Source organism: Drosophila innubila, assembly GCF_004354385.1.
Source record: "Drosophila innubila isolate TH190305 chromosome 2R unlocalized genomic scaffold, UK_Dinn_1.0 1_C_2R, whole genome shotgun sequence".
In the NCBI taxonomy this organism is placed as follows: Eukaryota; Metazoa; Arthropoda; class Insecta; order Diptera; family Drosophilidae; genus Drosophila; species Drosophila innubila.
The window spans coordinates 6,748,649-6,761,479 of record NW_022995374.1 but is presented as its reverse complement, the minus strand read 5'-3'; positions in this window follow the sequence as shown (position 1 = coordinate 6,761,479).

Here is a 12,831-nt window from a genome sequence, read left to right as displayed (position 1 = left end):
GCCAACAGTGGGGCTATCAGCGCCATCTGGCGAGCGGCAGCAGCGGCGAACTGTAAAATGTAATTGTTTTCAAATATAAACAATATTTGTCGAATTCGAATGCAAAAATAAAGGCAAAAAACACGAAATAAAATTAACATTATTTGTAATTTTTGCAAGAAAGTCAAAAAACTGACGAAGTTTATATAGACACCAAACAACAACAACAACAACAGCTACACAAATACACTTCACACACACTCACATGTCAAAAAAAAAAAAACAACAACCAGAAATAAAATATATTATAAATACAACATATATATATTATAAATAATGTAAAATCAAACAACAACAAATTCTTCTTATTAAATTATATTTAAATTTAAAATTAATAAATATAAAGAAACAAACAAAAAAATAAATAAAAATTATGAAAAAAAAAACAAAAAACAAAACAAAACCAACTTACAAATACATTTTCGATATAAAATTAAATTAAAACAATGCGATATATATATATGTATATATAAATATATATATATGGATATATATGTATGTGCTCTATATGGTATATATATACGGTATTCTATGGCTGATCGGAGAGTCAAGCTTGGCGCGCTGAGGAAGGGATTACTTTTGAATGAGTAGGAAGGAGAGTTGAGTGCGTGGAAAGGCCCCAGCTTTTGTGTCAGCTTTACCAAAATTTGTAGCACACCTAATAGGTATATCATCATATATATATATTTATAAATATGTGTGTATATCTATATATCTGAGAAAGAGCAACAACTACACATTTCTCTAGCAACTAAGAAGCAGCAAAGCAAGTTAAAGCTATTAACTACCCTATAAATATATATATATATTAATATAAAAATGGTAAAAAATTAACATAATTTTATTATAATGAATATACAAATTAAATATTTATATGCGGGACAGAGGAGAAGAAAGTGAAGATTTCATCAAACACACACATAAAATAATATTTAAAGGAATACGAAGAGAAGACAGCAAACTAGACAAAGAAGATGCAGAAGAAGAAGCAGCAACAACAGCAGCATAAATTTACAATATATATATATATATATATTTATAAATAAATTATATTACTAGACAAAACGTAAAATAAAGCAAAGACAAATTTGTCACAAAATCTTACTTATAAGGCTAAATGGCAAACAAAAAATGTGTAAGCAAAAGCAAACTCAATATATATCCATGTATATTATTATATATGTATATCATAATCTATATATGTATGTATATAACAATATATATGTGAGAATTTGGTTAAAATTAAGTGAGCTTTTTATCGATTAACAAACCGAATCCCAAGTATCCTAAAATCGCAATTGCACCGCCTTTTGTAAGCCAGCTTTATCCCCTTACAAAAGGGGAAGGGGCAACTAGAATTGATATCGGCGCGCAAAAGCCAAAGCTCGACCTTATCTTAAAAACAAAAAAAAAAACAAAAACGAAACCGAAAATGTTAAGAATGTAAACTGATCACAACTATACCATTTGGTTAACTTGGTTATAATTTAATTTCATATCGAAAACGTTTCCTTGTTTCCTTTCTAAATCACTTTACTTGATTCCCTCAGCTATTGTTGCTATTGTTGAATGTCTTCTAACTCTATCCACACACACATACGCACACCCACACCAATACATTCTTTACACACACCCACACACTCCATTTATCACATCTTTCGTTTCACTCTTCTCTCCACTGCATAGATCAACTGTGAGTATAAAAAATATAAATATTATAATACGTTGTAAGTTCGGGGTGGAATACCTTATATATATATACAAAAAATAACGGTTATACATATATCATTTATGTTCGCTTGATCTTTTGGAACGAGCCTGTTGCGTTCCTCGGGCAAACAACAAGAACAAGAACAACACCATGCGAAATCAACTTTTCTATAACTTTTTTTAAACAAAACCAAAAAAAAAAAAACAAACAAAATATGAAATGAGAACATTTTGTAGCGAAATTTGTGCAAGTTTTAAAACTAATGCAAAACTTATTGTATGGCAACCAAAACTCTATACTTAAATTTAACTTTAATTAACAAATAAACAAACACACGAATTTTTCTAACTAACAAAATGAAACAAAATAACAAAAAGCTAAAACCAAAATTGAAGAAACAAAGCAAAATCCTTTTGTGACAAAATTGTTTGTACGCGAATTTGTCAACAAAATTATTTATTTGAAACGATTGGGCAACTCTGGCAAATGGCGCAATCACAAACAAATTTTTGTCAGCAAACTGCGACGCATTTCCATTGCAAATTGCAAAGAAGTTAACAAAGGAATATAGAAAAAGAGAAGGAAGTTGTCCCGAATTGAATAACCAATTGAATAATTTAGCTAATTTGCCTAACAAAAGAACTAGAGAAAAGCATACAAAAACAAATGCAACAAAACAACAAATTGTGTTAAATATTTATAAACTTATTTGCAAAATGTTAAAATTTGAGCAAAACTAAAGATATAACAATACTTGCCGGCATATAACTACATACAGACTATATATATATATATGTATATGTATATATATAATCTTATATATACTCGTATATATATATCTATGAATATATTGTAAAAGATTGATAAACATGAATAATAGACAGCTAAACAAACAACAGAAACATTACAACAAAAAGGAAATTTCTTTAAAAAAAAAAATACACAAACATTTTAAAAACCTCGAAACAAAACAAACCAAATTGTCGTTTTCTTTTAGTACTATAATTTCTTTTGTTTCTACAACCCTTGCAGAGGATACAAGTTTACTACTAACTATAGGATGTTAGTCCTAAGATGAGCTATTTAGCTGAAACTTTCCACAGTGGTTACTCCTTATAGAATACATCTTGTATGTACAAATCAAGCGGATTGTCTTGCTATAAGTTGAAGATTGGGTTTTTTGGAATTTCTGTTTACCATAAATCTGCAAGGGTTCCGAAACTTCGGCAGTTCGAAGTGATCTCTTCTTCTTTTTTTTTGTAGTTTTTTGGGCTTTGCAATTGGCTACGAATTTTGCATTTTACAGACACAACAACAACAACAACAATTCGGCTTGAACATATATTTATTCTGTCATTCGCCTGCTGCAGTCGATTATCTTAGCCGGCCGATGAGCTCCGAAAGTCAAGTAATTAAAATCAGCTAAAAAAGGCCCTTGGGATATATTGTGTGTGCAGAATCGTGACAAGAGGACTTCGGCTACAGCCTGCATTGTATCTATGAATTTATCAAGTTATACAAGTACATCAAATGTATCGACCTAAACAACCACCTATAAATAAATAAAAATGATTTCATAATATATTATGACAAATCTTGAAAGCGTTGCTGCAATTAAAGAAACAATATTTTGTAATGTCAATATACATAGTAAGTAAAGAAATTACTTCATATAGTACATCTACGCATATATTAACCGTATGTACCTATCAAATTCCAGACAAGTTGTTGGCCAACCCTCGTATGTAGTAATATGCACTTTGAAAAATTCTTAAAACTCAAAACACGATTCTTGACTGTTGTTTCAGATTGGCTTTGCGAATATTTGATGTATTTTTCGATTGTTGTACATAGGAAATTGTCTAAAAATAATCGATATATCCCAAATACATATAGTATAAAGAGAATTACCAAACGCTACAGATATTGATGTTGTACTTAGTTTTTAGTCATTTTTGTCAGAACATCTTAATGTCAACCTCTTGATGGTACATAAATTGGAATGAAAAGCAATTGTAGGCCTTGGATAAAAAAAAAACAAATCATATATATATATATATATATATATTCTATATATAAAATCTGTTTTGAGTTTCAGGTTCGCACTCTTTCCACAAAGTTGTCTTAGAAATCGCTTTAAGTACAACTAAAGCGGAATTGTTGCGAATGTGTTTGTTGGAATAAACACTTTGAGTACATACAGATATATACATATATTATTGTAATTGATGCTGGAAAGAAATTGTTGAAATTATTTTCGAACTAAAATATATTGCATAAATTTATTATTTGTTTTAAATCTTATTTTTATCTTTAAAAAAATGTATGACATGTTAATTATTGTTAAATATAAATTATTTATTTAATAATTTTAATATTCTGTATTTTAATTTATTACTCAATTCATTTACTGGCCAAAGCCTGAAAGTATGCAACACATTTTGTGCTTACCCTAATTAATTAAGTACAAGTTAAGTTACAATAGGTCAGATCGTTGCATTACACCAGCAGACACATACATATAAACAAACACGCACACAATCGTCTAAAATTTCTGGGTTTTTGCAACATGTTGTGGACTGCAAAATTGTTCGAATTTTTATTCAAACGGCATCGAATTTTATGAAACCAAAATGAAAACAGAAAGCTAGAACAAAAATAGAGCATAATCTGTTAAACATAATCATATACCGATAATATATATAACCAAAAATATTATATAGATCGAGTATATGATGACACACACAACAAAACTCAAAATAAATAAGTTTATCTTAGACAGCACAATACAATTACACTCATACACACACTCACACAAATACGTTCATAAAAAGTAATCAAAATTTTGGACAAAAAGAAAGTGATCCAAAAGAAAGTAAGACAAAAAATACTAAACTTATGTAAACTGTAACTTCTAAGCGCTGTAATCGACAAGTCTAACGATAAATAAACAGAACTGTTGCAAATTTCACTTTCGTCTTAGTTTCACAGGAATGTATAAGGCATGTTAAAAAAAAAATCAGCTTTTGCTTTCAAAAAAGTATGTTATAAACTTTTCTGGGTACTAAGCGAAAGTGTCGTTTGAATTAGGTCTGATAAAGTTTTCTTTTGTAATTATTAATGAATTTCCAAAAAAGAAAAGAACTGTTTATGCCACAATGTAACAGCAGGTAAAATGAAACTTAAATATAATACAAATAATATGATCTATTTGCAGCATACAAAGTATTAAGGTGCATACCTAAAAACCAGTTAACTGAATTCAAAATCAAATGCGAAACCAATTCCATTAACTAAAATCAATAAACACTTGCTAAAAAGAAGAATACAATAATAATAAAAAAACCAAACAATTTTAATAACAATTCTAATCAACTTAACAGCAAAGAAAACCAATAAAGACAAAACAGAAAATACAAATAAAATATTAAAGCGAGTTATTTAATTTGGAATGGGCAGCTGTTGCAATTATCTCCAATGCATATGGTAGAGCGCCATCTATGGCTGATAGCTGATTTGACACTTGCTTAAGCTTTACAAAAGTTGTAGAAAAAGCTATAATTCAAATTGTTTGTCAGTCCTTAGGCGAAGCGAAGCTTTGTGGAACTCCTTTAAAGCTTTTCTCATAAAATGCAGCTTTCAAGTGCCAGTGTTTCATTTCATTTTATTCGAACTGCTGACTGTCTGGCAATGCTGCATAGCGTTTCTCCTTTTGTGAATGAAAAAAGCTCACAACGCACTCCAGCTGAAGTGAAACAAAGCAAAAGCTTCATCGATGCAGCAATGCATAATATGATGGGGCAGGGGTTGAGGGGCAAGCGGCATCTCTTTTTATTGCTTTGCTGCTTTTTGTTTTGCTTTGCTTACGTTCGGCATTTGTCGTGCACTCGCACGACGAGACGAGAAGCTGCCTTCGTCTGCTGCTTCGTTTGCTGCTGCTGCTGCGCTGCTTCCGCAGCTGCTGCGACGGTTGGCGCCTTTGCTCAGTTGCTGCCAGGATATTGACAGAGAAAGTTTCGCTGCGCGTTTTATTGTTGTCATTTTTTAGTTGTCGTTAACGTTGTTGTAGATGTTACTTTTGTAGTCATTGTTATTGTTGCTATTGCTGTTGCAGCTAAAAACTGAAACTAAAAATGCAGCTAAAGATGAAGTGAAGTGATGTTCAAAGAAGAAGAGAGCGCAAAAGTGAAGTGCAGTTGAAGTAAGAGAACGCTTGTCGCGTGTCCTTGTCGCGCCTCTGTTTAGCCTTGTTCAGGGCCAGCAACTGCAAACGGTTCCAGCTTCAGCAAAATTCAATTGCCACATGCAACATATACGCGCAGCTGGATTGACAACGTGCAGCATGCAATTGCCATTGGCTTAGGAACAGTTGCACGTGTGGCATGGCCAGTGAACGTGCGGCCGGCGGGCGGCATGCACGCGTCAGTCCAACGCCGGGACGTCCTTTCTTCCTTTATTGTCAATTTTTTCCATACTCTTCCCTTTACACATTTTCAAAAACTTCAAACTGTCATAACTTTGTCAAATCTTAACCGATTTTCTTCCGGATTGTCAATTTTTTCATTATTTGGCCTCTATTTTCATTCTGCATCAAAATTGGAAAACCTAATTTTTCTACCTTTACTGTCCATTTTTTCCATACTCTTCCCTTGACACATTTCCAAAAACTTCAAACTGTCATAACTTTGTCAATTCTTAACCGATTCCCTTCCGGATTGTCAATTTTTCATTATTTGGCCTCTATTTTCATTCTGCATCAAAATTGGAAACAATTTTCTTCCTTTACTGTCAATTTTTCCATACTCTTCCCTTGACATTTCAAAACTTCAAACTGTCATAACTTTGTCAATTCTTAGCCGATTTCCTTCCGGATTGTCAATTTTTTCATTATTTGGCCTCTATTTTCATTCTGCATCAAAATTGGAAAACCGAATTTTTCTTCCTTTACTGTCAATTTTTTCCATACTCTTCCCTTGACACATTTTCAAAAACTTCAAAATGTCATAACTTTGTCAAATCTTAACCGATTTCCTTCCGGATTGTAAATTTTTTCATTATTTGGCCTCTATTTTCATTCTGCATCAAAATTGGAAAACCGAATTTTTCTTCCTTTACTGTCAATTTTTTCCATACTCTTCCCTTGACACATTTTCAAAAACTTCAAAATGTCATAACTTTGTCAAATCTTAACCGATTTCCTTCCGGATTGTCAATTTTTCATTATTTGGCCTCTATTTTCATTCTGCATCAAAATTGGAAAACCAATTTTCTTCCTTTACTGTCAATTTTTCCATACTCTTCCCTTGACACATTTTCAAAACTTCAAATGTCATAACTTTGTCAATTCTTAATGATTTCCTTCCGGATTGTAAATTTTTCATTATTTGGCCTCTATTTTCATTCTGCATCAAAATTGGAAAACCGAATTTTTCTTCCTTTACTGTCAATTTTTTCCATACTCTTCCCTTGACACATTTTCAAAAACTTCAAAATGTCATAACTTTGTCAAATCTTAACCGATTTCCTTCCGGATTGTCAATTTTTTCATTATTTGGCCTCTATTTTCATTCTGCATCAAAATTGGAAAACCGAATTTTTCTTCCTTTACTGTCAATTTTTTCCATACTCTTCCCTTGACACATTTCCAAAAACTTCAAACTGTCATAACTTTGTCAATTCTTAACCGATTCCTTCCGGATTGTCAATTTTTTCATTATTTGGCCTCTATTTTCATTCTGCATCAAAATTGGAAAACCGAATTTTTCTTCCTTTACTGTCAATTTTTCTCATAGTTCGGTCACTGTCCATTTCTCCATACTCTTCCCTTGACACATTTCCAAGAACTTCAAAACGCCATAACTTTGTCAAATCTTAACCGATTTCCTTCCGGATTGTCAATTTGATCATTATTTGGCCTCTATTTTCATTCTGCATCAAAATTGGAAAACTTAATTTTTCTTCCTTCACTGTCCATTTTTTCCATACTCTTCCCTTGAGACTTTACCAAAAACTTCAAACTGTCATAACTTTGTCAAATTTTAGCCGATTTCCTTCCGGATTATCGATTTTATCATTATTTGGCCTCTATTTTCATTCTGCATCAAAATTGGAAAACCTAATTTTTCTTCCATTACTGTCCATTTTTTCCATACTCTTCCCTTGACACATTTTCAAAAACTTCAGAATGTCAATTAATAATTATTTATAAGAATATTCCACAAATTGTGCCTTATTTTTTAATGATTTCCATAAAGGTTTTTTGTTTCACTTATAAGAGAGTTTTTAAATTATTTACTGCCATTCCTTTACCGTTAAACGTTGAGAATTTGTTGTGAATGCGAAAATGCTCATCACTTATAATTAGCCAAGTTTTATTGCCGTCAACGAGGCTTTGTATCCTGGCTGCTTAAAGCCGCTGACAGCATTGCAACATCATTTAAAATTTATGGTCCCAGCAGCAACAGCAACAGCAGCGTGGGGCAAAGAAAGCGTCACAGTGGCAACCTGTATAGTATATAAGCATAGACGGACTGCTTCTACTTCCCAGTCACATAATTATGCTGCAAGTGACCCACAAAAAAGCTACTTACTTGCAAGACTGGGCCAAGTATCTTTTGAGCAGCTATTTTGACCCACTGATCGATGATGCAAATCGTAGACGACCCACAAAACGTATGCAGGCAGATTTAGCCAGCTGCTTAATTAATATTTATGCACCGCAGGCAGCCCAACAGTCACAACAACAACAACAACCACAACATCAAGAAAAGTCAATAAAGTGGGCGGTGGCACGCCTATCTGAGTTGAGCTGAGCTGAGCTGACTTCAGCTCCAACTGCCACTGTGCAACGTGCAACGCGGCGTATAATTTATGCAGCGTTTGATGCTGTTGCATATGCATGAAAGAAAACAACAAATTGCGTATACGCCACATAGCTAACAAATAAAACGCTACAATCAAGCTGCTTCTATATAAGTATGCATATCCCGCTTTTAGCTTCGCTGATTGCATTTTTTAGCCAGTTTAAAAGCCTACGTAACCTTAACTTGTGTATCTGTTCAGCACAAGATTCTAATATTGATTTTTAAAACTGTCATTTTTTGCGCGAAGTTGAAAGAGTTGCAGTTTATCAAGGTAAATTATTAAGGCGAGTAACTAAATTATCAAATTTTAAAAATAAACTAAATAATTAGCTTAAGACTTTGTTTAAATAATAATCAGATTGTGATATATTATTCTCTATAATTCTATGCATCTGTGGAAGTCTATTAAGTTTAGAATGCATTGATTTATTTTTTTATAGCGCAGTTTATCTGTTCAAAGTTTTGAATGCACTGATCACCAAATTTCACAAGTATTTCAATAAAAATACAATTTAAAATGCACAGTTCATTTAATATTAATTATTTAATTAATTATTAATTAACTACAATAGGTTTATTATCAATGAGTAAAATATAAAATATATTGTTACAAAAATAAATTACTGACAGATCGTTTAATCTGTTAACCGCTCAACGATAACAGTCTGCTGTTAACACAATTGCTCTTAGCAGAGATGTGTTTATTGCTTAACAGAGTATCAATATGGCTGCTGCCCATAACAAAAGTTAAACTCGCACAATAGCAACAGTCAAAAAATGTGCTTTGTGTTTTGTTTTATTTTGTTTGGTTATTGTTGTTCTCGTAATTGTTTGGTGTATCTCTAACCATTGCTGGCTGAATGCCAAATGTGTAAATTATTGTGCGGGTTCTTAGCGCTGCTGTCTGCTGTCTGCCGTGTTGCCGGGCAACATTGATAAGTAGCCTGGCAACATGGCAGCTCGCTTCATTTATCACAATTTATGGCCGCGTCGACATGCCAATTGAATCTGCTGGTGTTTTTTGTTTACTTTCTTTTTTGTCAATTGGCTGCATCAATTGATAATTTGGCTGGACATGCACTTGACCTTGAACTTTTGCGCTGCCAAAGATTGTCAAAGTCAGGACCCGAATGGAGTTGTCAGACGATAGGCAGCTGTGTTTAATGCCAAGGCTAAACACAGCTCGACTCAATTGGTTACTGCGTCAGTTGCCTGACATTTGCTTTAAACTAATCTCAGCATCTTTTGCCATTATGTCATGTTAGTGGCCTCCTACTGGCTTCCTTCTCTGGCATTTATACGCTCCTTGAGTAAGTAAGATAAATTGGTTTAAGTCTTTGATCTGACAACTGAACAGATAAATCCACTTTAAGGCAGTTTATTAAAAAGATTGTTTACTTCATGCAAGAAACGGAATACCCTTTTGTCATTGGCTTTATCTCAAATCAGCTAGAGTTCTTATAAATTAATCTGGTTTCCTTTATTGATGTCAATTTTGTGTGTTGTTAACATAAATAAAGTAATAAAGCTATGTAATGGAGAAGTCAAATGCTTTTGAGTTAAAAATTAGGTATTTAACAGACAAAGACTGATTGAATCCTTAACATGTTGTTAACAAAAATGTTCTTTAAAAGCTATGCACTGTTACATAACAGAATGAAGAAATAAAATGTTATTGAGCTAAAAATTAAATATTTAACAGACAAATACTGATTAAATCAATAACATGTTGTTAACATAAATATACTATTAAGCCTATGCTCTGTTACATAACAGAATGGAGAAATCAAATGCTGTTGAGTTTAAAATATTTAATTGAATCCTTAACATGTTGTTAACAAAAATATACTATTAAACCTATTCTGTTACATAACAGAATCTAGAAATTAAATGCTCTTGAGTTTAAAATTAAATATTTATTAGACAAAGACTGATTAATTGTCAATTCTAGTCAATCTGCAGTTAAAAGCGTAATACGAGTAACTACCATTATTTCTTAAACGTTTTCTTCATCTACTTAATAATTTATTAAGCAATTAGGAAGACAGCAGGTAACACTTGGAAAATCACCTGATGTTAGGCCACATTTTGTGGCGCTCTGATTTATGAATGGTAAAAACGCAAATGCTATTAAAATGCTGAAAATATGCTGCAATTTTTATTGCATCCCAAAAGTCTAACAATAAAAATATTTAATGCATGCGCGAAGCGTTCCACTAATGTCATTGTTTACAGTACTGTGGGTTCCACTTTCACGCCCAACCAGTAACAATATCTGGTCGTAAAACCCTTTTGGGTAGATCGCCATTTATGTATGTGCGGCTCGTCCACATACGCCATATTTATGGGCTTGCACTTGCCAACTGCCACGCCCACCGCTACTGCTGCTGCTTGGCAGCCTTTTTATGTTGGCTGCGCTGCTTATCCGCAGTCCGCGGCATTATTTTTTACTACCCTTCACAGTGGGTAAGGGGTGGGGGTTGTTGGGGGTTCAAGAAAATGAAGAAATGCGCAAATAAAATGAATACCAAAGACGTTGTTGCCCCATTTGCCCCTTCTGCCACCCCTTGGAAAGTCACGTAATGTGGCAAGTCCGAGCTGAAGCGTCTCAAATGCGAAGGCGCCACAAGCAATTGCAAGTTGCCAGTTGCCAGTTGCCTTATTAATAATTTAAAATTAATTAGATTCCTTTTTTACATATTCTCAAGAACAAATTGCATGCCACTGTTGCAGTTGCAAAAGTTGTTGTTAGTTAAAAAAAAAAAAGATTATTGCTTTGTTACTTAAATATATAATATAATAGTTCATTTTAAAGAAAATTTGTTCAGTCTTTCTTGTACTATAAGATAATATTATATGTACAATTTGTGAGTTTGGTTGATCTCACAAATAACAACGAAGCTGTTTTTCCTATGACAGCTTTTTAGTGATCCAATTAGAATACCCTTTAAAAGTGTATAATAAGTTGCCAGTTAGTCACTTAACATAGTTGCCATAGCACAAAACACCCATCCACCTGTTTACCTGTTTTTAATACACACTGTCAAATTAAAATAATTTTGATTAGTTTTGGTCTTAAAATGCAAAGTCATTTTGACACTTGGTTGGAGGTCTTTTTACCATGTGACTTGCTGATAAGCTCAATTAGAACATGACTAATTATAGAAAAGACAAAAGATCAGACTAACTGTCTGGCCTATATACGATATAAGCAATAAGTTTCAATATACGATATGATCATACGATAAAACATTAAATTCAATTTCCGATAACTTTAATTAAGTTGTGCGAAACGGAAATGCAAATCGATTGTGAAACTTGTTAGCCAAATCTGCAGCGAAATCGTTGGCCATAATTGCCAACAATTTCCCCAATATTTGACCACAATTATATGGTCGACTGTAAACTGTTTGGGACATAAATATCTAACCAAATTGGCATTATAATCATACGCAAAATACCAAATAATAATAACTTAGAATGAGGTTACCGAGAGTATACGACTCGAAGATACCCTGTGAGTACATAACATGATTCGGTTTCTTAATTCATACTGCATTTTTTGCATTTAGAAAATTATATTATTTTTGATCAAGATTCGGTTTGGATGGTAAGGGTCCCCCCTATGAAATTTTAAAAACTCAAAATTTTAAATCTCAAGTTTTTACTTTTAATCAACTTCTTATAGCGTAATTAGTATAAAACAACACTTTAAACTTGATTCTGAGACCTTTTATTTTCTTGTCAAAAATCATGTGAAATTAGACAAAAATTTTGACTTGTAAAGTTACTAGATCCAATGTCTGGTCAACTTCAATCCGTCATAACTTTGTCAAAACTGAACCGATTTTCAAGCGGAATGTCATTTTGATCATGGTTCGGCCTCTAAATACATTCTGCATTTAAACTTTATTAACTTTTAAAAAAAAATTATTTTTTGCTAAATTTCGTTTTTGATGCTAATGGTACCCCCTTTGGAATTTTGAAAATTCAAAATTTTAAATCTCAAGTTTTCACTTTTAATCAACTCCTTATATGATAATTAGTATAAAACAACACTTTAAACTTGATTCTGAGACCTTTCATTTTTTTGTAAAAAATCATGAAGAATTGGATAAAAATTTTGACTTGTAAAGTGGCTGAATCCGCAGTCTAACCAACTTCAAACGGTCATAACTTAATCAAAACTAAACCGATCTTTAAGCGGAATGTCATTTT